General features: G+C 52.6%; 1 long non-coding RNA gene across 2 annotated transcripts; it reads left to right on the plus strand.

The window, feature by feature from the left end:
* The first annotated feature begins 1553 nt into the window (after positions 1–1553).
* LOC306655251 lies at positions 1554–7915 on the plus strand. Of its 2 annotated transcripts, none has more exons than XR_013762245.1 (3): positions 1554–1617; positions 2604–3239; positions 3621–7915. It is a non-coding gene; the product is annotated as an uncharacterized lncRNA (long non-coding RNA). The 2 variants fall into 2 exon arrangements; XR_013762246.1 differs by having other exon boundaries at positions 2635–3239.
* The last annotated feature ends 17606 nt before the right edge of the window (positions 7916–25521 follow it).

Raw genomic sequence — 25521 nt, forward strand, 5'->3', positions numbered from 1 at the left:
CCTGCTCAGCTCCAGCTCACCCTGGTGTGACGACTGCCCTGCTGTTTGAGGACCCTGGGGGGAGGAGGCCGCTGTTCAGTTGGCTCATCTTTACGCAAGTGAGCAGGCCGGTCGGCCTTTGCACAATTCCCGCGGTGGCAGCAGGAAAGACAGGGTTCACAGGACCTGCCTCACGGCTTCTTGCTCTCCGGTCTGAGCTGGGCCCAGCTGTCAGAGTGACAGGTCACCCCCACCCTGACACAGTAGCCACTGTGACACCTGTTGCCCCTAAGATGTTGAATGCAAGGAAATGTCCAGCTCCTTGAGACACCTGTGGTTCACTCTGCTGCCAAGGGACGGTCCTTGTCCCCAAGGTGTGACGTCCCTCATCCTTTTCTCTGGATTAGTAAGACCTAATGCTTCAAGGAACCCTTCTCCCAGGATCTTAAAACATTTTCTAACCACGTAGAGGTGATTCACTTCTGAGCCGTGCAGCAGATCAGGATTTGGGATTACTCCAGGCGGACTCCCTGGCCTCGCTCCTCCTCCCTTCTCTTCCTTTTCTGCCCAGCCCACCTTCCACTGGCTTCCTCCCTCCATCCCAGCCAGCAGACAAGAGGGGCTGCTGGGTCCAGGGCACCACTACGGGTGGTCTCCAGCTCCAGGGACATTGGCTGCTGACATCAGTGAGAATATCTTCCTCAGAGATTTCAAGGCGCTGGAGACTGAGCTATTGAATTGTGAATTAAAAATGAAGAAGACTAGGAGTCAAAGTATCCCAAAGGCAGTATTAGGACCCAACCATCTGTCCCACCCCTTCCCCATCCTGCCACCCCATGATCCACCCCGAGATCCTGGACCACTGGAGCTGGCTATTGAAGGAAAGGCTACAATTGGGAGGGGGATGCCGAGGGGAGGAAGGAAGAGCGCTGAGGCTTATGCGGCAGTAATGCTGTGCCACGTGCCTTTTTAGTGAGCACAGATTTTGCTACCCTTTGGCCCAGTGAGGACCATGATGATAACCAAACAGTGAGACACCATGTGCTGGAAGTTTCTCTCAGGGCTTTGCACGCACTGGTTAATTGAAACTATTGTTATCCCGATTTCCCAGTAGAGGATATTGAAGCTCAGAGATGTTAAGTAACCTGATGATGGTCACACAGCTCAGAGACAATGGAGTCTGACATCAGAACTATAGCACCGGACTCCAGGATAACTGTCTTGCTATCCATTTTGTCGGACTGCAAGCTAGGTATTAGGGAGAGTCTCCTGTGGGCTGTTACAGCTGCAGGGTGCAAGGAGGGGTGGGCACAGGAGTGCAGCCTCTTGAGACCTCATCACCAGGATGCTCTCTCTCTCTCTGTCACACTTCCAGAGCCGGGACGGTCGGGGTGCCTGCATCTCCAGGGCCCCACCCCACCTTGGGGTACACAGGAAGAGGTCCACAAAACAAATCTCGGCTGGGTGGGAACAGACCGCTGTCAGTTGTCGCTGCTGCTGTGGCTGTGCTGTTTCCCCGAGATGGACGAGGCTGCTCCTACGGCCAGCACCAGAATCTATGAACGACGGCGACGGGAGATTCAGTGTCTATCAATCCGCTCTCTGGTGGTCTGAGTTTCCCAGCCCATGTTATTCCAGGTGAGGGAGCGCCTGGGTGGGCATCTGGGATGGAGGTGTGGTAGCAGTGGGGGCAAGATTTTGGCACAATCTGGTGCAACCGTCTGGCCAGGCGCATTCCCGACGTGTCCTGGTGTACGTGTTCCATGCCTCTTCCCTCCGCTGAATATTTCCTCTGCCCCGCTCCCAAGGCCTGGATGCCGATATCCACTCACCCAAAGACCAAGCAGAGAGGGATGGTGCGGCCTGTGGCCTGTAGCTCACAGGTGTAGATCCGGGACCTGCGCTTCCCTCTAAGTCTGCGAAGTTCTCCTGGCGTTGATCCCCACTGGGGTTCCTTGGCCTCCCTTTGCGAGCCGGCTCCTGCAGAGTCTGCTGCAGCACAGGGGAGCTGGCAGCGTGGGGCTTCCCGCAAGGCAAATGCTTTCTGCACGGCCACTGTAAGCCAGGTCTTGCCAAGTTCCGAGTCCGCTTGGCCTTTGAGGGTGCCGAGTTTGGAACTGAACACAGCAGCCCTTTTGGAGTTGAAATTTGGTTTCCTCTTGGAAAAAGGCTACTTCCTGATTGCTAGAGAAATAGAAGAAAGTCTGTAAAAGGCTCCAGCATTCCTGTTGGCCTCCAAACCATCGGCCTCCAACATTTTGATGATTTAAGTGTCGATGGATTAAAAACATGTGGTCCGTGTTTCCCCTGAATTCAAATGCATGCTAAACCTAAAGGAAAGTTAAAAAAAGAAAGATTCAGAGAAATGCTCTGGGTTTTACTCGATGCTCTGGCTTTGAAAGCTTGGCTTAAGGTATTTACGGAGCACGCGCTCCAAGTGGGCTCTCCTGGGCCCTCCGGAAATGTCTCCGCTTGGCTGAGAGGTAGAAGGAGCTTGGGCTGGGGTGGGAGTGGGCTCCAGATCGTCCCAGGCTGGGTTGATCAGCTTGGTCCAGCTCCAGACACTGGGGCAGGGCTAAGGTCTGAGGAGGAAAGCAAACTTCAACTTCCTCTCTGTGTTACAGAGACCCTCCCCCATGCTAACGTACCCCCCAGATCCAGGTCCAGCGTCCACACCTCCTGAGCATCCGTCGTGTGCCCCGGTCCTTGGATTCCCTGTTCACACCGACGCTCGTTCCTTCTTATCCAGTGGAAGTGCTCGCTGTTCCAGCCTCTTGGCCTTGGCCCAGGCTCAACCCCCACCGGCCTCCATCCAAACCGTGCCCACTCTCACCCATGAGATTCAGGACTTGTCCAGAGTTGGTTCCAACAACACGTGGGGATGACAGAGAGGACTCGCAGGGGGATGAGCCTCCTCCAGCTCCGGGCCCCGGGGAAGCCCATCGTGGCCGCTCGGACTGCGGATGGAGGGCAGCAGGGGCTCTGGTTGCTCCTGCCACGCCCCGCGCCCCCTGGATTTTGGAGGCCTTCTTGGGCTTCTGTCTCCTCCAGCCTATTCACCGCAGGGAGTGCGGTTGGCTTCACGGAGCAGGGAAGGCCTCAGCTCTCACGTGACTGGGAGGCGAAGCCATTCACATATCCAGGGGTTCCGAGGCCACGCTGAGGAATTGGGGCGAGCCTGATCCAGCATGCTGGGAAGGAGGCCCGAAAACGGCTCCTGCCGGCCAAAGCAGACTGACTTCAGCCTCCCGGATGCATAAGTAAGCGGCACTGCCCAGGAGTCCTGGCTGGCTGCAGATTTGGCCGGTACCTCTCAAAGGCGCGCGCACGGTCCAGCTGGAATGTTTGACAGGCAAAGATCTGACATTCAGTCAGCGACTACTGTGTGCCGGGCCCCAAGTGAAGCATGCATAGACTCCCTCTCGAGCCCGCCTGCCAACCCCAGAACCAGCATTGTCCCCTGGCAGAGGAGGGGTGGAGGCCCAGTGCTGCGAGACCTGGGCGGGAGATGCCGCCAGGGAGGGAGGCGCGGTCTCCTGGACCCGTCTCGGTCACCCTACAGCCACCCTACGAGACAGGGCCTTCTGTAGGCACGTGTTGTTCTTTGGAAATATAAGTAGCACATGTTCCTTTCTTTTCAGGCAAGTTGGTAAATTCAGAAATGCATAAAGAAAATGAAAATCACCTGTGTCCTCGCCACCCCAAAACACCCTGGGTGTGTGCTCGCGCTCTTTCCGGGTTTAGACAGGCGCAGCGACAGAGACGGAGGCGCCCCACAGATGCGCCTGCTGCAGAAACGTACTTTAAAAGCAAGGCCGAGGGAACAGAGAAGAGTCTGTGTTACAGGGTTTTGGTTCCCTTGGCATTGACGATGTGGCTGTCAGATCCACTTCCTGAGAGACGCTTGAGGCTCAGGGAAAGAAGCCACTTGTCTACACCCGCGGGTGGATCCCACCCACTTTCCTGCCTGCCACCTGCTTCCCTCTCCCTGCCCCATCTCCTCCAGAGTGGCACATTTTGGGGTGGATCCACTGCTCCGCCCACATTCTGCTGGGCTCAGGCCCCTGAAAGTGAGCACTGCCCTCTTGACTGGGGTCTGACGCTGCCTGGCCTCAGGCCACTCTGATTCCGCCCCCTCCTCCCTTGGATGGGTGCACTTGGACTCAACACCTGGCACCGCCGCAGCGTGGAGAGTGGGCTTGTCTCTAACCTGAGAACTGGTGGAGCACCGGCTGGCAGGAAGCCTGGCGTTGCCACTTGCTTTTCATGAGAACTGGGGAAACCGTGGTCTCTGTCTCAGCCCTTATGTTGGCAGCAGGACCCACCTCACGGGGCGTGGGGGCCGTCAACCTGCTGACGGGGTGCTTGCTGCATCCTTGCTGTGTGGCACAGCCTGTGCTGAGCTCTGCTCCTGAGTTCGTTCATTTCACCCTTGCAATAGCCCTCTGAGGATTAGGCATAATTGCTACGCCCATTTTACAGATGAGGAAAATGAGCCGGAGAAATTGAGGATGGAGCTTAAACAGGAAAATGGGCCTGAGATGGATAAGACCCTCTGAAACTGGAAATCCTTTTCCTACACAAGACTCAAGGCTTTTAGTTGAACAAGCTTGGTTCGGGACATTTTCTCTGTCTCTCAAAATGTGTCCCAGGCAACAAATAAAGGAAGTGGAAAACCTTCTCATTTTTCTCTACGTGAGGAAAAGGCCACTTCCCAGACGGTAGAGCACACTTCTGCCGAAGTTCTGCTACCAGAGGTCTGGCCAGCAAGCACACCCGGTGAACAGTCCACCTGCTTTACCCACAAGGCAGCACTGCCCGTGTCCTGACAGGAGGAGCTCAGATTCCAGCCTATGTGACCGACCGGCGAATTTTAAAATTGGGGCAGGAAAGGGAAGGGCTGTAGTGAAAGTGGCTGCCATCGGCTCTTACATCCCAACTAGGGTTAAATGCTAGATTCTGAAAATGGAGGATTTTCTATTTCTCACAAGCCCCCTCTCTTCTTTTGATGCGTTTCGACCTACTTTTGGTTTTGTTCCCGTGCCTTGTGGTGGGGCCTTCGGTGTTGCCGTACATCCTAGGCATGCTGACTCTGAGGGGGAAGTCACCTGAGGTTTCAGGAGCTCTTGGTGGGGTCCTTTTCAGCTCAGCTGAAGCTTGTCGTCTTCCCAGGTCTTGATTAAAATCAAGTTGCCAGGCTGAAGTGGTGAATGGGAAGTTTGCATCTTCCAAAACCTGTGGAATGCAAATTTGGGGACCCAGGGTGTGACACCCCAAACTTTGGTGAGTCAAGCACTTTGAAGCAAGGTCCCTAGCCTTCCCTGCCCTCTTATCTCCTATCCCTCCTTCTCCTCCAAACGGAGTCATAGAAAACAGAATTCCTTTCCCCCAAGGAGGCTCATAGAACCTGGGGCCCCTCTGCCCCTGAGCCAGTCGTCAACCCCTTCTTGAAGAGGGTCATCTTGGAGGGGCCGAGCTCCACACCCAGGAGGAAGGAACAGACGGGCCTGCTGGCCAGGTCTGACCCTTTCCGTCTAATCCCCTTTCCACAAGGCTGTCCATGATTCTCCGACTCTGGAGTAAAGCAGACGGCTTCCGGGGTCTGTGGGCCTTCACGCTGCGCATTCCCATGTCTGATGAAGCACATCTGTTACATTCCTGTCTTGCTGACCCATCTTCTGGGGCAGGAGTATGGGTGTGGCCTCATAGGCAGGCGCTGGGGCTGAACCGGCTCCTTAGACTTTGAGCAGGAAGTGACTTTCCTTCAGAGTAAGGGGCTCGGGGGAAAGGCATCTCCAGTGAGTGTGGGTCAAGACGATGTCACCCAGGATGCAGGTGAGCAACGTCCCCGTGGAAACCCAGTTTGCCAGCCAGAGGGAAAAGACACTTGCTGTTCTGTTTCTAGAAAGTACCACCAAGGTTCCTGGTTAGGGAAAAGACTGTGTGTGGGGCAACTTGGAGGAGGAGAGAGGCAGCAGATCGAACAGTGGCCCTCCAGGGAAAAAGGAAAAGCCGTGTCTCGGGACGAAGGGGCCCACAGAGAAGCCAGGAGCTCCAGACCACAGGGGGACCCAAGTGTGTGGTGTCCTGTCCATTGCCCTCCGCCCTCCATATCAAATAGATACATGGCTGGCTCCTGACAGGAAAGCTCTCAGAGGAACCAGCCTAGGTGTGACCAGTCCCAGGACACAATAAAATAATATCAGCCCAGAGGAAGGATGCCTCATCCAAAGGCCGACAGGGCATGTGACCTAGATCACACTAGGAGACAGTACACAGATTCAGGCAAATGGCTTCTTCATAAAACTGAAAAACCATGGAGCAAGTTTGTGGATTTTAAGATATTTTAAGTGTCTTTTTAAGAAGCCATAAGACGACCTAAGGAGATGAAAAGTTAGCTGGCAGAACTCGAGGATAAACCAGGGGAAAAGAAAACTGTCACATAAAGAAAAGCCTCATCAGGATCTTTAAAAATCAGACTCATGGTGATAGGAATGGCCTAGAGGACATGGCGGCCAGGCTGACCCTAGGAGGCCTTTGTGGCATTCAGAGCAGGACATGCAACACAGGGTGAGACTCCTGTGTAGCGAAAGATGTCCAGGATCCTTCACCCCTCCCAAAGTGTCAGTTACGCCCCTCCAGCTACTGCATCATCCAAAAGCACCACCCCCAATTTTCAAAGTATGTTGGCATAGAAATGTTTATAAAAATAGAATATTTTTTATAATAGATAGGAAGGTGAGAAATAAGACAAAAATTGTTCTTTAGGAAGAGACGAGAACACAAAGGACACAGAAAAATATTCAGTGATATAACTGAAGAAAACTTGGCTGAAGTCAGGGCTTTTCAAAAGCAAAATGTGATTCAGAAATGGCAACACCAACATGTGTGCTTGTGAAAATATGGACTTTCTAGAGGAAGAAAATAATTCTATTCGCTTATATGAGAAAACACAAAATTTGAGGTATGACAGAAAATATGTCAGAGTTACCTGACAACTTTCCACAGCCATCATCGATGTCAGAAGACTAATACTTTCAAAGAGGATAAAGGTAGGGAAGAAAGGGGTGCCCCAAGAACTTAATTTATAGCACTGGGGATTGAGCCCAGGGGTGCTTTACCTCTGAGCTACATCCCCAGCCTTTTCCTCTTTTTAATTTTGAGGCATGGTCTTGGTAAGTTGCTGAAGCTGGCCTGGAACTTGTGATCCTCCTGCCTCAGCCTCCTGAGTTCCTGGGATTATAAATCTGTGCCCCTGGGCCTGGCTTTGCTCAAAGAACTTTAAATCAAATTATATTTTCCTCTGGAGATAAAAGTTTTAGAACGATCGACAAGCATGCATGCACTTGTAGATAACAATTCCTGTGAATCTTTCAGGGAAAATAACCCTTCCCCCAGATGGAACGTTCTCTTTCATTTTGTCTTTTAAATCTAGGACACACAGGGATAAAGTAACACAGGAATGAGAGAGTCAGGGTCAGATGGTGGACACCATAGTCATGAAAACAGACTGAGCTGAAACTTGCTTCACTGAATGAAATGTAAATATCATGAAGCGGCACAACAGCAGAACGAGGAGAGGGTGGCTGAGGGGTAGGTAAGGAGACACCGGGAGTTCACTCCCTCCTCCCTGCAGCAGGGAACTCACAGTGTGGCCTTCGTACATGATTAGAACCTGGCTCCAACTCAGTGTCTGCTTCAACATCTTCCTTAGTGTAGACAAATCTCCTAGAAAGGAAGTCGTATCCCATATGCTGAAGAAAATCCACTTGAAAGCATTCTTCCTATTTTACTTCAGTTTCTTCTTGATTCCATTAAATTAAAAAGAACAGAATCCAGTACTTATAAATATTAAAGCTTGTGTGCAGGTTACTAGTTTAGTTCTCTTTTCTTTCATTTGATTCTATTATTGTATCTATTTTAACACAGAGAATGACGCCTAATATCAATGACCACGGCTCAAGGGGTGGAATTTTGGTTCGTTTGCACTTTTGTTTTTAAGTTTTGTATTGCTGGAGTATTTCCACAATGATCATGCATCATATTTACTAAGCAAATAAAGCCAATATTCTGGTGAAAAAAAAGAGAGAAATGAGATCACAATGGAAGCAGAAGACAAAGCCGATTTTGGTTTACCACATTCTGTGATGAGAGGCACCTCTCTGGGCCGTGCATTCTCAACGCTCAAGTTCCATGGTGACCATGAAGCCACCTTAGGGATTCCCAATGTCTTTTCTCAAAAGTATACAAATGTCTCAACACAGAGGCTACTGCTAAGCTAAAAAGAGAAAATAAAGAAAGAATGAATGTGAGGTGGCACATACCTGTGATCCAGCGATCTCAGGAGGTGGCGAGTTCCAGGCTGTGTTTGTCACTCTGTGGAGCCCTGGTGCACCTGAAAGCACGCAGCCGCGCCTCGCACTGTTCATATCACTGGGATGGGGCTCTCCTCATCCTAAAACCCAAGAACGTGTGGGAGGCCTGGTCAGGGCACTTGGTGTGTGCCACTGCCCAGGGCACTAGGGCCAGTCAGGGATGAGCAAAGGCTCCAGGTTGTCCCAATGCAAACATGGGGACCTTTTCTGGTGTTACCAATAGGCAGGGACTCTACCTTCTGTGAGCGCAATAGCAGGGTAGCATGCATGTCCCTTACCTGTGAAGGGCCACCATGGGGATCCCAAGGACAAGGCCGATATAGAGGAAACAGCATAGAGGTAGAGACACATCAGTTCCTACTGTGTGGCCGAAGCGCCAGGATCTAGCCAGGCCTGAATCTAGTATGACATAGAGTTGGAGGATATGCAAGACAATGAGTCCTCTTTTCAGTTTACGCAGTTGACCTTTAATCACTTAAGGCTGAGTGCTGCTAATGCATCTGGAAGCATCACGCTAGGTAGAGCAGAGGTGGCCGCCGGGCCTTCCTTCTACCCATTTCTGCCAGACTCTCACCTGACATTTCTTCCCCCTGGGGTGGGGCCGTGTCTGTGGAAGGGCATGCCTCTCTTGCTTACTCTGCACCCGTGTCTTAGGAATGGCTTCCCCCACACAAACTGAACTGCAATGGACAAGTGAATTCCAACTGGAAGGCAGTCACTGGCAAGTTTTGTTTTAAATGATCTAAATTAAAGGAATGGTCTTTCCCTTTTAATGTGCATATAAAACCACTGCACTTTTCTGGTTAAGAATATAGCTTCCATTACCATTATCAGAATCATAAAAATGAGTGAGGTGATGGTTTCTTCTTAAAATGCAAAGTGTTTTATGCTGGAAGTTATGAGAAATTGGTTGGGGACTCTCCCTCTCTGAAGGTATAAAAGGGTGACTGACTCTCTTTGCTTTTTTCTTTCGTTCTTTAAGTTCCTTCCTTCTTTCGTCCCATCTGTCTTCCTTCCTCTCGCTCTCCCTCCCTCCTTCTCTCTCTCTCCTCCCTCCCTCCCTCCCTCCTTCCTTCCTTCCTCCCTCCCTTTCTCCCTTCCTTCCTTCCTTCCTCTCTCCCTCCCCTTCCTCTCCTCCCTCCATCCTTCCTTCCTCAATTCTGACCTAATTTTCTTGCCTTAGAAACAGGAATGCCTATATATCCCATTAGCCAAAGCAGAGGAGAGAATCCATGCACAGTCCCCTGAATTTTTATGGAGACGAGGAGGATGCAGTGGGCTGCTCGCAAGGAATGTTCTAAATGTGATGATTGGAAGACCATGTGATGCACATTAATTCAAAAAGGCCTCTTTATTGGATTGCGATCTGATTGTGTTTACAAATATATAGCCAGAGGCTTTTAATTTTGGGGCAATTTCATTGTTCATAGATATATATCTGGCTGCAGATATACATCTATGAAATTATGTGCTTATGCGTTTTAAATGAGATACGGCCCCTTCTCCTGTAATGCAATAATACTCCTACTTTATGATCTACTGTTGCCCAAAGTTGGGGCAATTTTATAACAATCTTATTTGAAATACCATCATGGATGAAAGATGTAAATAATGTGATGTTTAGAGACCCGGCTGAAATTTGAATTCATTGGAATTTCCCAGCCGCTGGAGCTAACAGGGACAGACTTGATTAAATCACATGGCTCTGGTTCTTCTGTCTTTCCAGTCACTTCTTTTGCCTTCTTGCTGTTTATTTTTCTTGTAAGCCCAAGTTCAATAAATAAACCCAACTAACAATTAAAAAGTCCCCAAATGATTCTAGATTGAAAAATGCAAAAATAGCCTGGCCGGCGCTGCCCTCGCCATGGAGTTTGATTAAATTCTCTAATTGCTGCGGAGGGAGTGGGGGCTCACAGTGCGCAGGCGCTTTTATCCTGAGCCGCCGATTAGAAACTTCAATTACCACTAGACATGAAAAACGTTTGTAAGAGATAAATGCTCTTCCTTTTTGAGAGCTGCATTTTAAACACCACGTAACTGATTTGGGTGAGATGATACTCTATCCCCTCCTGCTTTGTGGATAGTCAGGTCCCTGCCCCCAACTTGGCCCCCTTCTGCCCTCCAGGTGTGACCCTTCGCTGGCCGCTGGCTTGGCTATGGCAGCTCTTGCCTGGTCAGAGACTGGCTGTCCTGTAGTGAGGAAGTGGAGAGAAGAGCCCAGACGTGGAGGTGGACCTCTGCAGGACACGCTTGTGGCCAGGGTGGCATCTCCTCTTGACATGGGCTCTGTGGTGCAGGTGGGCCACGTGAGCTGAGTGCGGGGTGGGAACCACTGCCCCTTTCCAGGCACTGCCCTGAAGCAGCTGTGCCTTGACCTCTGAGGACTCTGCGTGCTCACTCATGAGCTTGGGTTCACCTCTCCGGCCTCCGGGGTGGGGTCTGCTTCAATATCACTGCTCACGTCAGCGGCAGCTCCTTCCTGCTCCTCCGGCTTTTCTGTGCTTAGCTCAGGGTTTGTTTCCTCATGGACTCAGAGAACAGAGGTCCTGCTAGGCACCCCTGCATCCTGGGGCCACCCCAGCTTGGTGGGCTGTTGAGCGGACTCCTGAGGAGTGGACCATGCAAGGGATCTGCACGTGATTCTCCTCCCAGCACCAGAAGCCAGGGGCTTTGGTGTCACCCAGGCCTGAGAGTGAATCCTGCCCTTTGAGCCTTGGTGTCCCCATGTGTGAAGTGGGCGTCGGCCTACTCAGCTCAAAAGTGCTAAGCAAGGCGAGGGCAAGTCAGCAGGCGAGGGCAGCCGTGGCTGCCCAGAGTGTGGGTGGACACGCAGCCCCTGAGCTCATTTCCTTTCTCTGGCTGGCCCTGCTTTCCCTCCGTCTGACTGCTCCCACGTCACGGTCGCCATTCAATCAGCCGAGCCGCGCAGCGCCTAACGCTGGGAATGCACGCCGAGAGACATGCCTCAGGCCATCTCATCCTTGTGTGGACACACCGAGTAGGATGGCTGCTGCGTCCCAAGGTGACCACCATCCCACAGGAGGTTCGTATGTGGTCTCCGACTCTATGTTGAAGGGCTGGGCCCCGATGCAGAGAGGCTGGGTGTCCAGTGGAGTGGGTTCCGTCAGCCAGCCCGCCCATTCTCTCTTCCGTGGAGTCCTCTCAGGGCCTGTGCCTGGTGCTAGGGTCCTCTTCTACCATCCTAGTCACAACTCAGACTGGACCTCAGCAGTGGCCACACAAAGGATGCACACGTCCAGCAGGGCTGATCTCCAGGTGCTCCAGGTCTGTGGCCGGGGTCTCAGTCTTGGGCAGGCTCCTCTCCAAGTCAGATGGGAAGCCCCAGCAGCTCTTCAGATGCAGGTCCAGTCGCTGCCAGGGGCTCCCCAGGCCCTGTGCGACCTGGTTCCCATCTCAGGCGGGGGCCGCCTGCTTCCCGTCCAGCTGCTCAAGCCTTCCTGCCATCCCGCAGAACACCTCATCCCTCCTGCATCTTGGCCTTCGCTCACCCTGTTCAGGCCTCTGCCCATGTGCTGTCCCCTCCTGCAGCCACCTGGGTCTCACCGCCTCATCTCTGGCTCACACCCCTGTTCCTGACTCTCCAGCTGAAGTCAGAGACCCTGGCTGGTGGCATCCGGGCTGCGCACCTCACACCCCCCCTCGTGGGCTCTGCATTGGCATAACTGCGGGGAAACTTGGGGAATTGTGCCTGGCCTCCTGGGCAGACAAACGTGGGGGTGGACGCTCTGATTTATGACACAGCTGCAGGACCAGGGCACCCATTGCCCAGCGGCTGGGCTTGTTGGCCAAAGTTGGCTCAGGGCCATGGCCCCTCCTGGAGAGTCCCTCGACTGCAGGAAGCTGCCCGGCCTGGAGTTCCTCCCCTCCCCAGGGCGCCCCGTGTGGACACGGAGGTCTGGTCTCAGTCCCAGGCTCAGCATTCCCATGGGATGGTAGAGGCCTTCACTGTGGCCCTGGCGGCCCCACGCCCAGTCCTTCCCTTGCTCTCCCCAGCAGTTGTCCAGAGAGCTCTCTGGGTGGACCCCCGGCACAGGTAGTTTCACGGCTTGGTCTGTCCCTCAGAGCCCACTAAGCAAGCAGTGTGCTGGGGCGACCTCCAGGTGCAGACTCTAGAGTGGGACTTTGCAGCTGACCCTGGCACGCAGCAGCAAAGTGGAGGTTTGGCCTCTTGCTGGCAGTGAAATGGGCAGGGTGTGGGGGAGGGGAGATACCTCAGGTGGGGAGGGAGGGGGCAGCGGGTGAATCATGGTGGCCAGGCTGAGAGTGACTGACACCAGTTAGGGGCCGAGTGTGAGCGCCAGAAGGCCACTGGTGGAAACTCTCATGCTGCTGGTGACAGGAGAACTCAGGATCAGGCGTGATGTTAGGGCCACAGAGTGCTCCAGGCAAAGCTGACTCCTCAGAATGCGCAGGTCTGCTCTGCCAAGGCCCCAGCCCAGATCAGGCAGGAGTGGGGCCCCCCACAGCTCTGCACCCCCTTTCCCAGTCCTGCCTCCCTCACACCTCCAAGTCAGGAAGTTTTCTTGGCGATGAGACAGGGTGGGTCATGCCTTGGGCAAGCACCAGAGTGGTAGAGGGGACACAGAGCGGGCCGTACAGGAGGGGACGCGGGGTGTCTGACGCAGCTGTGACACCAGGGAGGCAGTGACTGCAGGAGGTCTCTCCCACCTTCCTCCTGTGAAATCCCAGGAGAAGAGAGCTGTGGGAACCCTGGGCACCTTTCCCAGCTGGAGGGGTCCTCACTGATGACGCCCGTCCAGGCAGCACCGTGAGCTGCGGCGGGTGCCGTGGCGAGCAGCGCAGTCCTCGCTTCAGGACCGGGGTGCTCGGTCCGTGTGGCCTGCAGTGTTGGCTCTGTCATTACTGTCTGGACATTGCCCTCCACCAAGAGGAGCTTCTCAGCGCAAGGTCACAGACCTCCAGAGGCAGCCTGCAGGCAACGACTGGTCAATGCCCTACACAAGGAACCTGCTCCTTCACCGTGATTGGAGACACCCTGAAGGTCAGCTCAGCTCCGGAGCTTCCTGGGGACCGGCTGCAGCTGCCCTGGCCCCTTAATCGTAGTTCAGTTTTTCCCTCTGCTCGGTCCTCATTTCAGCCCATCCTGGCCCCTCCTGTGTGTTCTTCCCGAGAGCACCACTCAGGGGACCTCCCCAGGATGCTCACGGCTCACCCTCTGCTTCCCAGGGGACTTGCACTGTGCATGTTAATGTTTGGGGCCCTTGTTCCTTCACCTCTCTCCTGGGTTAGTTTCCAAATGCAAGGTGTCTGTTTACCCTGAGGGTGCTGCTGGGATTTATACCTGCCTCTCTGTCCCCTGGATCTGTCCCCAACACTTCCCTTTCTAAAGACATGTGGGACCCCGGATGGATTGCACCAGAGGGGGCCTCACTAGTAGATTCTGGTAGCTTCTCTAGGCACCCAGAATCCACTTGGAGCTGCAGAGCTGGTGGCTGGGGTGCAGGTCACAGTGTAAAATCTTTTCAAGTACTCTGCAAAGTCCCAGGGATTTGTGTTTTCTTTTCATTGTTTTCTCTGCTAATTTCCCAGCCTCCTGGGCTTTGAAGGATCTTTATATTGGACGTTTTGGATTCACTTAGGAAACTCAGAACAGTGTGCCTTTGGGTCTGAGGGTCTGATGTGCAAGGAGTCCTTCTAAGTGCTTTGGTTTTTCCTCCCCGACCTGACGATTTATGCTTTACTGATACTGAAAGAACTGCCCTATGCACTGGGGAAGGAGCTCAGATTCTTTTCTGAAGGCAGCCTGTCCCTTGGCCTGGTGAAATTTCAAAGTTGGCACTGCCGATCCTTTCCCAGGCCTAGTAATTTTCATGCTTAATCTTTCATGAGGAGGGAGAGCGTTTTGGAAGAAAATGATTCTTTTTCCTTCAGTTGCTGTAAGAGTGTGAATTACAAAAAGATAGCAAAGCACCTAATTGTCTCCCTGACTTGTGGCTTTGCTGCAAAGGCCTCTGGGAAGCCCTTTTCTAGATGCCTCACTGTTTTCTGGCCAACCACATCCTGGGACTCCACAGGCAGAGTGAGACCTGAGAGAGCAAAGTTGAGTTTGCGTCTATCTGGGATGCATGGGTCTGTATCAGCCCCAGGAGAGGACAGGCTGGGAGCAGCGGTGACTGGAGGCTGACCTCCAGGCAGAGGGATTTGCTGAGCCCCTTCCTGCCGGGGAGCTCTCTCACCTGCCCGCCGCTCAGCCCTCCAAGGAACGCTGTGATGTGGGCACCTTGTGCCATTTTAGAGACAGAGAAGGCAGGGGGTGTGAGACTGTGCCCGATGACACTAGAGGGGCCTCTGCACCTCCCACAGGTGGGTAGAGGACTGGAAGACCACGGCCTGCTGCCTGGTGTGTGGAGGGAGTGCTGAATGGAAATAGTATTAATGGGACGGAGGTGCGGGGGCTTGGGGCCTGTCTTCAGGCGACTTCCAGCTCTTCAAATGTTCTGCAGCTTTCTTCAGGGCAGAAAGTCTTGAACCTGGGTGGGTGTGGGCTGGGAGACCACTCTGAACCTGTGAGTCAGGTGGTCCTGAGGACCGGGAGACAAAGCAGGTGGTCCTGTTAGTCCTCCCCACCACTGTTGCCAGGAGCAGGAGTCTGATCTCTTTTCTTGCCCTTGACTAGTGACCACTGGGATTCCATCAGACAGTGGCTGTCCTGTGGTGTTTTGTGTGAGTGGCTTTTATTTCCAGGCAGAGGCAGGGGGCATGAAAATGGGCAGAGAGGGTCTGGACTCCTCTAGCCTGGGAAGCCTGGGCATCTCTGCGTTTGCTCCTGGGAAGAGACTGAAGATGGAAGGCAGGGACCCAGAGCAGCCCTGGTCTGAGCACCCGATGTGACCCTGCGGTAGGACCCTCCAGGGCCACTCAGTGCAGACAGGCTTGGGATCTGAGCTAAGTCACTGGTGCAGCCAGGTCCTGTGGCTTGTGTGTGTCTGTGTGCCTGTGTGTGTGTGCATGTGCGTGTGTGCACAGGCCAGGGGTGCGGCTGAACTGGGTGAAGATGTTTGCATTGGGTTGGCAAGACTCTGACGGCCGCTTCTCAGAATGGAGCCTAAGCTGATTGTTGCTTCGTTTCTCCTCTCCTCGCTTCTCTCCTTTAGCCATTGATGATTTTTCCACGTGAACTATCCAGCTTGTTTTCAACCTGGCTGGAAGCTCTCACCTGGGGGTTGCTTGGCAGGGTTCAGGGAGGGATCTGCTCTTGGGCGTGCAGGGCTGACGGGGCTGGGAGCTGATCTGGGCGGTTGTCTGCCGGACCTTCTGGTCAGTGAGGAAACTACTGTTCATGGAGAGTACAGATACCCAGAGAAGCTCACGGCTTGTGGGCAGTAAGACTGGGATTTGAACCTGGATTTATTTTCATAGCATTTTTTGGGATGTTTGGGGAAAAGAGGAAAAAAAAGACCTACAAAAATGGTTCACAATCACCTTAAATTCTTATAACTCAGAATTAGCCACTCACCTTTTCTCCCACTTGTTTGCTATTTTTCTCTGTAGGCACTCAAATGATTCTGTAAGAGATGAGTGTACCAGACACTTCAAAAATGACTAGAACCTTCCTGAGGAACCCCGCAGCCTGCAGCTGCCTCCCATGACACTGTTCTCTTCTTGGTTGGTCTATTTCCTTTTCTATGGAAGCTGCCATTACCGTGAATTTAATATCCCTCCTTACATCCACTTGAACTTATATATTTAACACACACATAACACCCCAGCACACTGCCTTGGTTTGGGTTCATTTTGCACAGGCCCACCAGCCACATGCTTCTACTGCCCTGGTGGTGTTTTGAAGATCTGCTGCGTGAACAGATACCATCAGGCTCGCTTCCCTGGGTGGCTGAGCTGATTCCATGGTATCACCCTACTGCTTCTTAGTCATCCGCACGCCCCGGGATTAGCACCAGGCTGCGTGACTCGCCTTCCCATAAACTTCTGAGCAAAGAACCTGGGACCTGAAGCACTTCGGATCATGACCTGGAATTCCAGGAGTACTGGAGTGGAGTCTCTTGCCTATCCAGGCCTCGGTTTCCTCATCTGCACACACCTGAGGGTGCTTCCATGTGGGGCATCCTGGGATGGGGTACCCCTACCCTGCATTGCTCTGTTCCTGGAGTCCTTTGCCGTGGGATGCCTGCGTTTACTACGGTGTGTCACAAAGGATCTGCAGTGGGGGAGCCACCCCTAAGGGTGGAGAAGGAGGGTGAGCTCATTTCTACGTGTCACCTTGGGAACAGGTGGCTTCTTAGAAGCAGACGGTGACCAGGAAGAAGTGGACATACTACTATGGCAGCTCTCTAGAGAGCCCTCCACCAAGGGACAGTTGCAGGAGGCGAGGGAGCTTTTTTGTGACTACAAAGAAAGCCCGAGAGAACGCCTGAGGTCCAACATGGGCATGGTTGGCGGTCCACGGGCACCTGCGCTCTGCCCCTTAGTAGAGAGGACTGGGTGTGGAAACTCCAGGGGCCGCTGCGGAGGGCATGGCAGATGGTGGAATCTCAGCAGGGACCTCTGGGGCGGTCGTGGGAACCTTGGCAGCAAGCTGAGTGCAGAGGTGTGAATGGGAACTGTCCAGGCGGGGTGGGGGTCAAAAGGCCCAGGTAGCAAACAAATCAGGGAAGAATTGGGGATGGGAAATGGTTGAGTGTGTCTGGAGGACGAGAGGACCTGGGAAAGTTAGGGGACTAGAGGGAGGACAGTTCTGAATCTGAGCAGGAGTGCAACCAGGAACGGAAGGAGAATTAAGGGCAGGGGAGCAGAGAGTGGGATGCATGTCCCCGGAAGACGACCAGGATGGACTGCGTGCGACTCGAGGCAGGGGGAGCAGGGCTGCTGCTGGCCAGAGGTGCCAGGTGAGGGGGGTTGAGGGGAGAGGCCGGAAGGCTTGCACGGGTGGGAGGGACGGGAGCGGTGCTGCAGGGATTGGCGGGGAATATCAGTTCTCATGGATGCCTTGGCTTCTAGGCTGTCGCCGGCTCCAGCAATGGAGGCACCATCGCCCCCTGCACAGACAAGACAGTGGGGACACACTGAAGTCAAGTAATGAAGGCCTGGAAGTCCCCATGTCTGTTCCAGAGTCAGCTCCCTTTCCCCTGATTTCTGGTGCAGGGAGAAGAAGCATCCAGCAATCCTGAAGACCAGGGTTCCGCCTCTGGGGACTGGGTGGAGAGCAATACTGGCAGACACCTCTCCTGCTCCAGCGCAGGGTTACGTGTGGTCATGTGACTTATTCTGGCCAATGGGTTGTGAGGCACGCTAACATCTATGGCTGATGTGGGACCTTCCAGCTCTCTACTTCTCTTGCTCGGATGACAGTGAAACTCGGGTAGAGACTCCATCAGCATGCAGTGACGGGAGGGGCAGAACCCACCACCTGCTGGGTTGCTGTGGAGTGTAAGTGGGAAGCAGCCAGCGGCTTCCAAGCCACGTGTGTAGAGTTGTTTGTTCTATAGCAAACCTGCCCGGTACCGACTGATGTGGTGATGTCATTCCTGAGTGAGGAAATGAAGGCGAGGAAGCAGGTTGACAGCAAGAGAAGAAAAATGTCCTTTCTGGACTTGGGAACACTGAACTGAGGCAGGATGTTACCGTAAAAGGAATTCAGACTTTGGAAAGCTGGCGACCTGGGACCAATGTCCCTTCAGATACCTACTGTCTGAGAGGTTGCCGGCCAAGGACCCCTCATGTTCCTCACGTGTGCAGTAATCACCACCTTGGGGATCTCCATTAGGGAGATGGAGCTCACATATGGACATCCAGCAGAGTGTCCCGTCCCAGTCAGTGATGGCCATGACCCTTGGAAGGTGGTCAGAAGACAGCTGGCCGTTTAAACTTTGAGGTATCACTCACGTCCCCTACCTCATTTGCCTGACTTTCTTTAGTGTCTAGAACTGTGCCTGGGCACAATGGGTATTATTTTATATTCAATAGATAAATGAAAGAATAAAAGGGACTGCAATCCTTTGCTTTCTGTGCCATTCTCTCTCACCAGCAGACTGGGAGCCCTCTGATGAGAGGGCCCTTCCTAATTAATTAAGTCACTCACTCATCTGCTTTCTCAATGCCCAGGGAATGTCAGTTCTCAGACTTGCCTTGAAAGCCTGAGTCACCCTGGCCTTTGGAAACCACCAAATCTGTGGGCTATTCTTCCCTGACACATAATCCCCAGCCCAGCCGTGGTTCTCCAGAAGGTCCCTTGCCGGCCCCAGCTAGCAGGATGCTATTCTGACCTCCGAGACCTATCAGGCCTTGAGTCCAGGTGCCCGGAAGCTCGCCATCCGGGAGCCTTGCCCACACCCATTTTGTCCCTAGGTCTGGCTGCATCCTGGACGGCCCCAACCTCTGCCCATCTCAGGCCCCACCTGCGGATGGCCGGGAGCGGACCTCGGCAGGGCTGAGCTGGCAGCAGGCTCTCTCCTTCCCAGGGAGACGTGTGTGGAGCAAGCCTGTTTATCAGACCACACCTTGTAGCCAGAGGCGGTGGCTCAACAGGGGCAGAGACGCCCGGTTGCCTCACAAGCCGCGAGTTGCTGAGATGCGCCCTGGGCTCAGCGGGCAGATAAGCACCTGCATGGGAGAGAGAGCCCTTGATCGTGGGCTGATAAGCTCTGGAGGGAAAAAAACCAACAAGAAGAAGGAGGAAAAGGCGAGCGACCCAAGTCGGAGGCCTTTCATGTTCACCTGGGCGTGCCGCTCACGCTCGCCAACACGCCGTGATGCAAAAGCCTGATCTTAATTTAATTTGGTGGTCACGCAATCCTGGAAGGAGAGCATGTCAGAGCTGGAAGCGACTTTGGGCATTGTCTAGCTGAATCCTTTAATCTTCCAGGTGAGGACACTGAGGGCCACAGAGCTGCAGGGTCAGATCATCCAGCAAAGTTTCCACAGAGCTGGAACTAAACCCCGGGTCTCCAGACCCCTGGGCCTGCGACCCTTCTACTGCCTGGGGTTGCTTCACAGGCTGCCACCTGACTGCTTGGTGCACCCTTGGAACTGCACTCGTGTGCTCCGCTGTCCTCATTATCATCCCAGCTTGCCCCTTCTGCTCTGGAAGTGGAAGCACCCTCTGCACCCATTACTGGTAGGGTTGACCAGTTTGCCCGAGGCAACAAGGGCTGATGCCTTGGACCCCAATGATTTCAAAACCTGACATTGCATATTAGGAAAAGTGAGGCTCAGATTACAGAGGTGACTTGCCCAGGTGACACAGCCACAGAAATCCAAGATCTGGGTCTAACGTTTCCAAACTCCTGACATTTGTGCTTTCCATCAGCAGTGGTCCAAAACCCAGGTGTGGGTGAGCATGCGTGAGGGGCATTGGCCTCTGCCACATTCCCCAGCGGCTGGCTCGGGACAAAGGTCGCCCACATTACCTTTGGGACAGAAGTGGAGTCTGGTCGGCCTTTGCAATGTGGAAGTAGCCTTGCTGTCAGCTCCATAAGTGATTCTTTGACGCATGGACGAGTGCTTCAAGGTTTTGCTGGACTATTCATGTCTCAAAAAACACATTCAGGCTGCAAGTTACTTATTTTTCTCTGTAAAACTTTCTTTCTGGGATTGATCTATTAATGGAGTGAAACAGAGCAATCTAGATTTCAGTTTAAAGTAGCTTCTCTGTGAAAGTAATAGATGTCAGCAGCAGCAACAAACTATTATCATCTCAAGAATAATAAATATAATTGGTACTTCCAAGTCTTTATTTCAGGAAACTAGCTGAACCAACTTTAGCTACAGGTGATATCTAAAAATATTTACCAAATACCTCCATATAATTAAAATATGACGCAGTTGGTGTGTATTTCTAAAGAGAAGCAGGAGGCTCTATCACGTCAACCTTTCACCTCAGCCCTTTCCCCTGTGCAAATCACTTTTGATTCTCTTGACTGTTCTTGTTTGTTTTTCTTTATCCTGGTGATTAACTCCAGAAGTCTCTGCACATGTTCATAATGTTACTTTTGATTGATGGGGTTTAGACATAAGAGATTGGCTCCTGTAACAGATGAGGAATGTGTTCATTTGGGCCATCACCTTCATCTGTCCATCTGTCCATCTCTTCAACCAGCTCACTCTGTGTGCACACACCCACGCACGTCCACACCCACGCACGTCCACACACACTCCGTTAGGTTCTTGCAAATTGAAGTCATATGTGCATACATTTGACTTTTTTAACTCTTCGTGATTGGACCCGCCAGTGACAAGAAGAGCACGTCACCACTCCTGCCCGTGCCTTCTCCGCTGTCCTGCGCTTCTCATTTTGTAAGAACTCAACTTTTGCTTTTATACTGTTAAGACTGATAACTCTTATTTTCTATTTGATAACGTTTATTGTCATTTTATTTTATAGACAGAGTCTATCATACGTGGCCCATGGGGTGATTCTAGAAATTGAAAATACAGGAAAAAAATCACATTGTCTTTACTGCAACTCTGTGAATAGTGCATTTTCCAGCCAAGTACTACTACCATAATTACGACTCATTTCTTTTTCTTGTTTAGTTTCTAACTATTTTCCTTCTTTGTTTGTATTTACCATCTCCTGAAGATATTTAAAATTCTCAAGACTGAATTCAAATCCCTGGAATTCCAGTGCCTTTTTACAGAACCTCCCCATTCCCATCCCAAAATTCTCATTTTGCTCTGATCTAGACCAATTGCTCTGGGTCCAGCTGGGCTGTCATTCTTGGACTCTCTTTCACAACTGTCCTGGGTTGAACAGTGAGTCTTATTCTTCTTTCTTGTGTATGTATTCCTTTATTGTGCACACATCCTCTATAAACTTGCTTGTAAGTATTTATATTTCGGATACTGACTTCATTCTTCTCTCACACTTTATTCTACACTCACCCTCCAGTGACAGCTTAGCAGGGTATAGAATTCTTTGTTAAGACTTCCTGTCTTTTCCAACTTTAGAGGAATGTCACCACTGTATTCATAGAGCCAGTTGCGCTAAGGACAAATCATGATGCTGGCTGTGTTCTCTTGCTTTTCTGGAGGCTCCATGGCTGATTTAATTTTTTAATTTTATACTTGGTGTTCTAAAATTTTGTAATGACATGCTTAGTTACAGATTTTTTAAAGCATTTACTGGACTGACTAGTCAGGGCTCAATTATTCTGAAGACTTTTTCTTCCATCTTTGTGACATTCCCTTGGATTATTAGGTTTTTTTTTTTTTCCCTGTGGGGGGAGGCACTTTTCTTTATTCTAACCTGTCTTCTCCTTCTAGAACTTCTATCAGTTGGATGCGGAGTCTCTTTTGCTCCTCTTCTCTCTCTTTTACCCTCCTGTCTCAGTCTCTTGGACTGCTGGCATTACAGGCATGTGCCTCTGCACCGGCTCCTTTAATTCTTTAAAGAAAATTCATCCACTTTTTTTTAGGGGCCGGCATTGGGTCCCTCTTTTCCGTCGGTGCGGGTCAGGCACAGGAAGAGCTCACTTCCTCTTCTGCCTTCATCTCTGCTTCTCACTCCTGCCCTTTCCCACGTGTGGCTTCTAATCTCAGGAGCCTTTCCTCTGTTCTCTGCCACAAAGATGTGGCCTCTGCTCTGACGCCGGGCCTGTCCTCCCCACTCTGCTCCATCCTGGAGATGCTGCTCGACTCTCTTATCTGCCCTTTTGCCTCTCACGTTGGTGGGTTTCCATGTGTTTTGTTGTTTCACCTTCATGTCAACAAGCACAGAATGGAGAAGGAATTCATGCCTCTGGTCTTGTTAACATTTTATTTGCATGTGATGGTTGTGTCTGCCTCTCTGGTCTGCCCAAGGGACTCCGCCATTTATCAGGATCTCCCTAAATCTGTTTCGGTTCATCCAGTGACTGCTGGACCTCATCCCATGTGGCCCTGGGCTGCTCTGCATCTGTGTGCTTGCTCTGAACAAGCCCTGCTGTGACCCTGCCCTGAAACAGGTCTCCTTGGCTGGGCTGGGCCTTACCCCAATGCAGGGTCCATGGGACAGAGGAATCATACGGTGACTAATGCTCATGGGGATGGTGTCCCCAAGGTGGATGTCACCTTACAGTGGCCATGAGCCCTTCCCTCCTGCTGGCATATCTGGGGGACCCTCCAGCCTGACGCCCCCTCCGTTCTTCCCTCTTCAGGCTGATCTCTTTCCACAGCAGATGAGAAGGAGCATGCCTGTTGCCTGTTCTCTTGGGAAAATCCTATCTTTTCCAGGAACTCCCAACTTACCATTTTCGTAAAAAAAAAAAAAAAAAAAAAAAAAAAACGCAAAACCAAAACAAAACTGTTAAATACACATTTTTAGAGCAGTGCTAGGCTCACAGTGAAACCGCACAGGAGGTAGCGGCTCCCGCACATCCCTGCCCCGCCCATGCACACCCTGTCCATGTGCCATGTCCCCACGGAGCAGGACGTTTGTCACGGCTGATGAAGCCTTGTGGCACATGGCTGCCCCAGCGTGCACGAGTTACCTGGTGGCTTGTTGTGGTGCCTTTCGTGGGGTCACTGAGGCGGGATGATGCTGATCCGCCGCTACTGCAGCCCAGAGCACCTCCTGGCTCTGCCCAGGCCCCTGGCCGCCGGGCTTCTGATTGTCCCCACATTTGCCTTCCAGGAGTTCAGAGAGCTCGACTCTCCCACGGTGCAACCTGTTGGGTGTGGCCTCTGCTGCTCGGTGCTGTGCATTGAGGCTGCCTCTGGATCTTCCACACTTCGCAGCTCATCTCTGTACTCGTCACCTGGTGAGGGCGACGGGGGCAATACTCTCTCATCGGGGGTGTTTCCCCGCCTCTGCTCCCCAGGTTTGTAAGTACCAGGTGCAACACATACAGCGTCTTCCGTCTTGCTTGAGGTTCCTCTCCCCTGGCTGTCAGGCCTGCACACACCTAGGCCAGTGCTGGGGTCCCCGTCCTCTGGCTACATAGCTCTCTACACTTAAATGTGTCACTCTCCTTCCAACTCCCCCTGGGGAGGTCCCCTCTCCACCCTTCCATGACCAGTCCCATTTCCCAGACGTGGCTGGGGCCTTGGAACGGTAGGGGAAGCAGTTTTTTAGAAGATGTGCCTATGACTTTTGAAATGTTATCATTAGGGAGAAGTCCTTATGCCCAAGCAGACCTACAAGGGTTACTTTTCAGGGTCCGATCAGGAGGGACTTGGCTCCCGTGGCCGGCGTGGCTGCCGTGGAGAGGAGCTGGGGTGGAAAGGCCCGTCCCACAGGCGCCCTGGCCAGAAGTGAGCAGCCGTGGGGGGCGGGAGCTGGGAGGGAGGGCTGGAGCCTCAGTGGAAGCAGCCCAGAGGGATGGCGAGCTGGACCGCAGGGCGGAGCTGCAGTCAGTCCCCGAGGGACAGTCCCGGGACTTCTCTGCTCAGCACCAGGGCCATGGTGTGTGTGTGTGTGTGTGTGTGTGTGTGTGTGTGTGTGTGTGTGTGTGAACCAGCCTTCATGTAAGGGGGACTTGTCTTGAACCTCCCCTTCCCTGCCCTGAATAGGCTCTGGGCTGTGCTTCATGTCCCTGTCCCCTCTAAGGCTCTGAAAACACGAGATGGACTCTCCAGGGCTAGCAGAGGTCCCCAGGCAGAAGTGTCTCCTGGGCTCTTCTTCCCTGCCTCAGTCCTCTTGGACTCAGACCTTGCAGCCTCTTGTGACTTTGGAGGCTGCTGGGAGGGCTTGCAGGTTTGGATCATTTCACCTGCAGTCTCCCTGGTCGCTGGCAAACCTGCCGGCTCGATTTCTGGAAAGGGCGTTCTGGCCGCAGCGAGGTGCTCTGGGGCCTGGGTGTCCCTAGGGACGGTGCTTTCTCTGCCGGGAGAGCTAATGAGATTGATGCTCGGGAATCTCTTGCACGGCCACGGACTCTCCTTTGTAGGATAGACTTGGAGCTTAAACAGGGCTTCTGATCTGGCCTCCTTTAGAACGCTTGACGGAGGACAGATCACAGAGGTCTGCGCCCCAGGAAGAGTTGGCGGCCTCACCTGTTTCAGTGGGACTTTGCAAATGGACAATGATGTGGGTCCCCAAAGCTGTTTCCCACAGTCCCCCTGGGCCTGAGGCTTGAGCGAGGGTGACAGTGAGGATGTCATCTCACACGGCTTCTCTCTCAGTCAAGGACTGGGATAACAGCTCCGATGAAGACTTGGATCCTTGAGAGGGACGCACGGCTGCCAGTGACTCGGGCGGAGGCTCAAGTCCAGACTTCCTCTTCCTCTCTCCTCTTGAGGTAGAAAGGGGTGGAAGGTGGGATTAGGACAGCTGGATGGGAAAGGACGGAGACTCCGCACGCAGAGATGCCTTAATAAACAGAGGATTTAGGACTGGAGCGAGGGGAGTCTGGGTCTTAATCGATCTATATGAGACCAATTCTGCTACAGACACAAGGGCAGGTCTCGATCTTCCAGACTTAATTGGCTCTTCTTATGTCAAAGCAGGAGTGGAGGCACCGCCTGGCTGCCAACTCCGAGAAATTAGTTATGAAAGGACAAATTCCCCACAAGGCCATCCGGAGAAGGGGGAACACAAGGGGAGCAAGAGGAAGAAAGGAAGGATGGGGGAAGAGGCAACCAATAGCCCGGCACTCGACTCTGAAGGCTTAACATCAAATACAGCCAGAAATCCATTTCCACAGTTTCATTGGCCATTCTGGGCGCCTCATTTCAAAGGAAAAGATTTGAATTCAGAGACATCACGCTCCCTTTGTTCTCTTGCCCTCCAGCCTTTGGTGCCAGTGTGGACTGTACTACAGGGAGAGGGTGAGATCAAACCCCCTCTCTGCTCTGCTACCTGCCCCCGGAGCTGGCCCTTGGCATGCTTAATGAAATCAGCTTTGCTATAGATTGACAATGCCCTGTCAATTATAATCATTTATCTTGGCAAGCAGAGCATTTGAACACTTGAAAGAGCAGGGGTTCAGCAGGCCCAGAAAAACCAGAATAAAATTATACTGCATGGTAATCAGGGCGCGAGTATATGCGCACATAAAATTTTACTTTAACTGTCAGAAGAAGCGATACGATCTTGGGTCTCATTTTCTGCCTGTGGGGTTTTGGCAACTCCATCTGGGTCACTTTCTGCTAACTGTGGTGCAGTAGGGGATTTGCTGCAGGATCCTCATGTGAGTGGATGGGGGGACCTGCCCAGTGCACGGGGAAGGTTTGCCATTTCTGTTCACTGGGG

This window comes from Sciurus vulgaris (assembly GCF_902686455.1).
Source record: "Sciurus vulgaris genome assembly, chromosome: 2".
Lineage (NCBI taxonomy): Eukaryota > Metazoa > Chordata > Mammalia > Rodentia > Sciuridae > Sciurus > Sciurus vulgaris.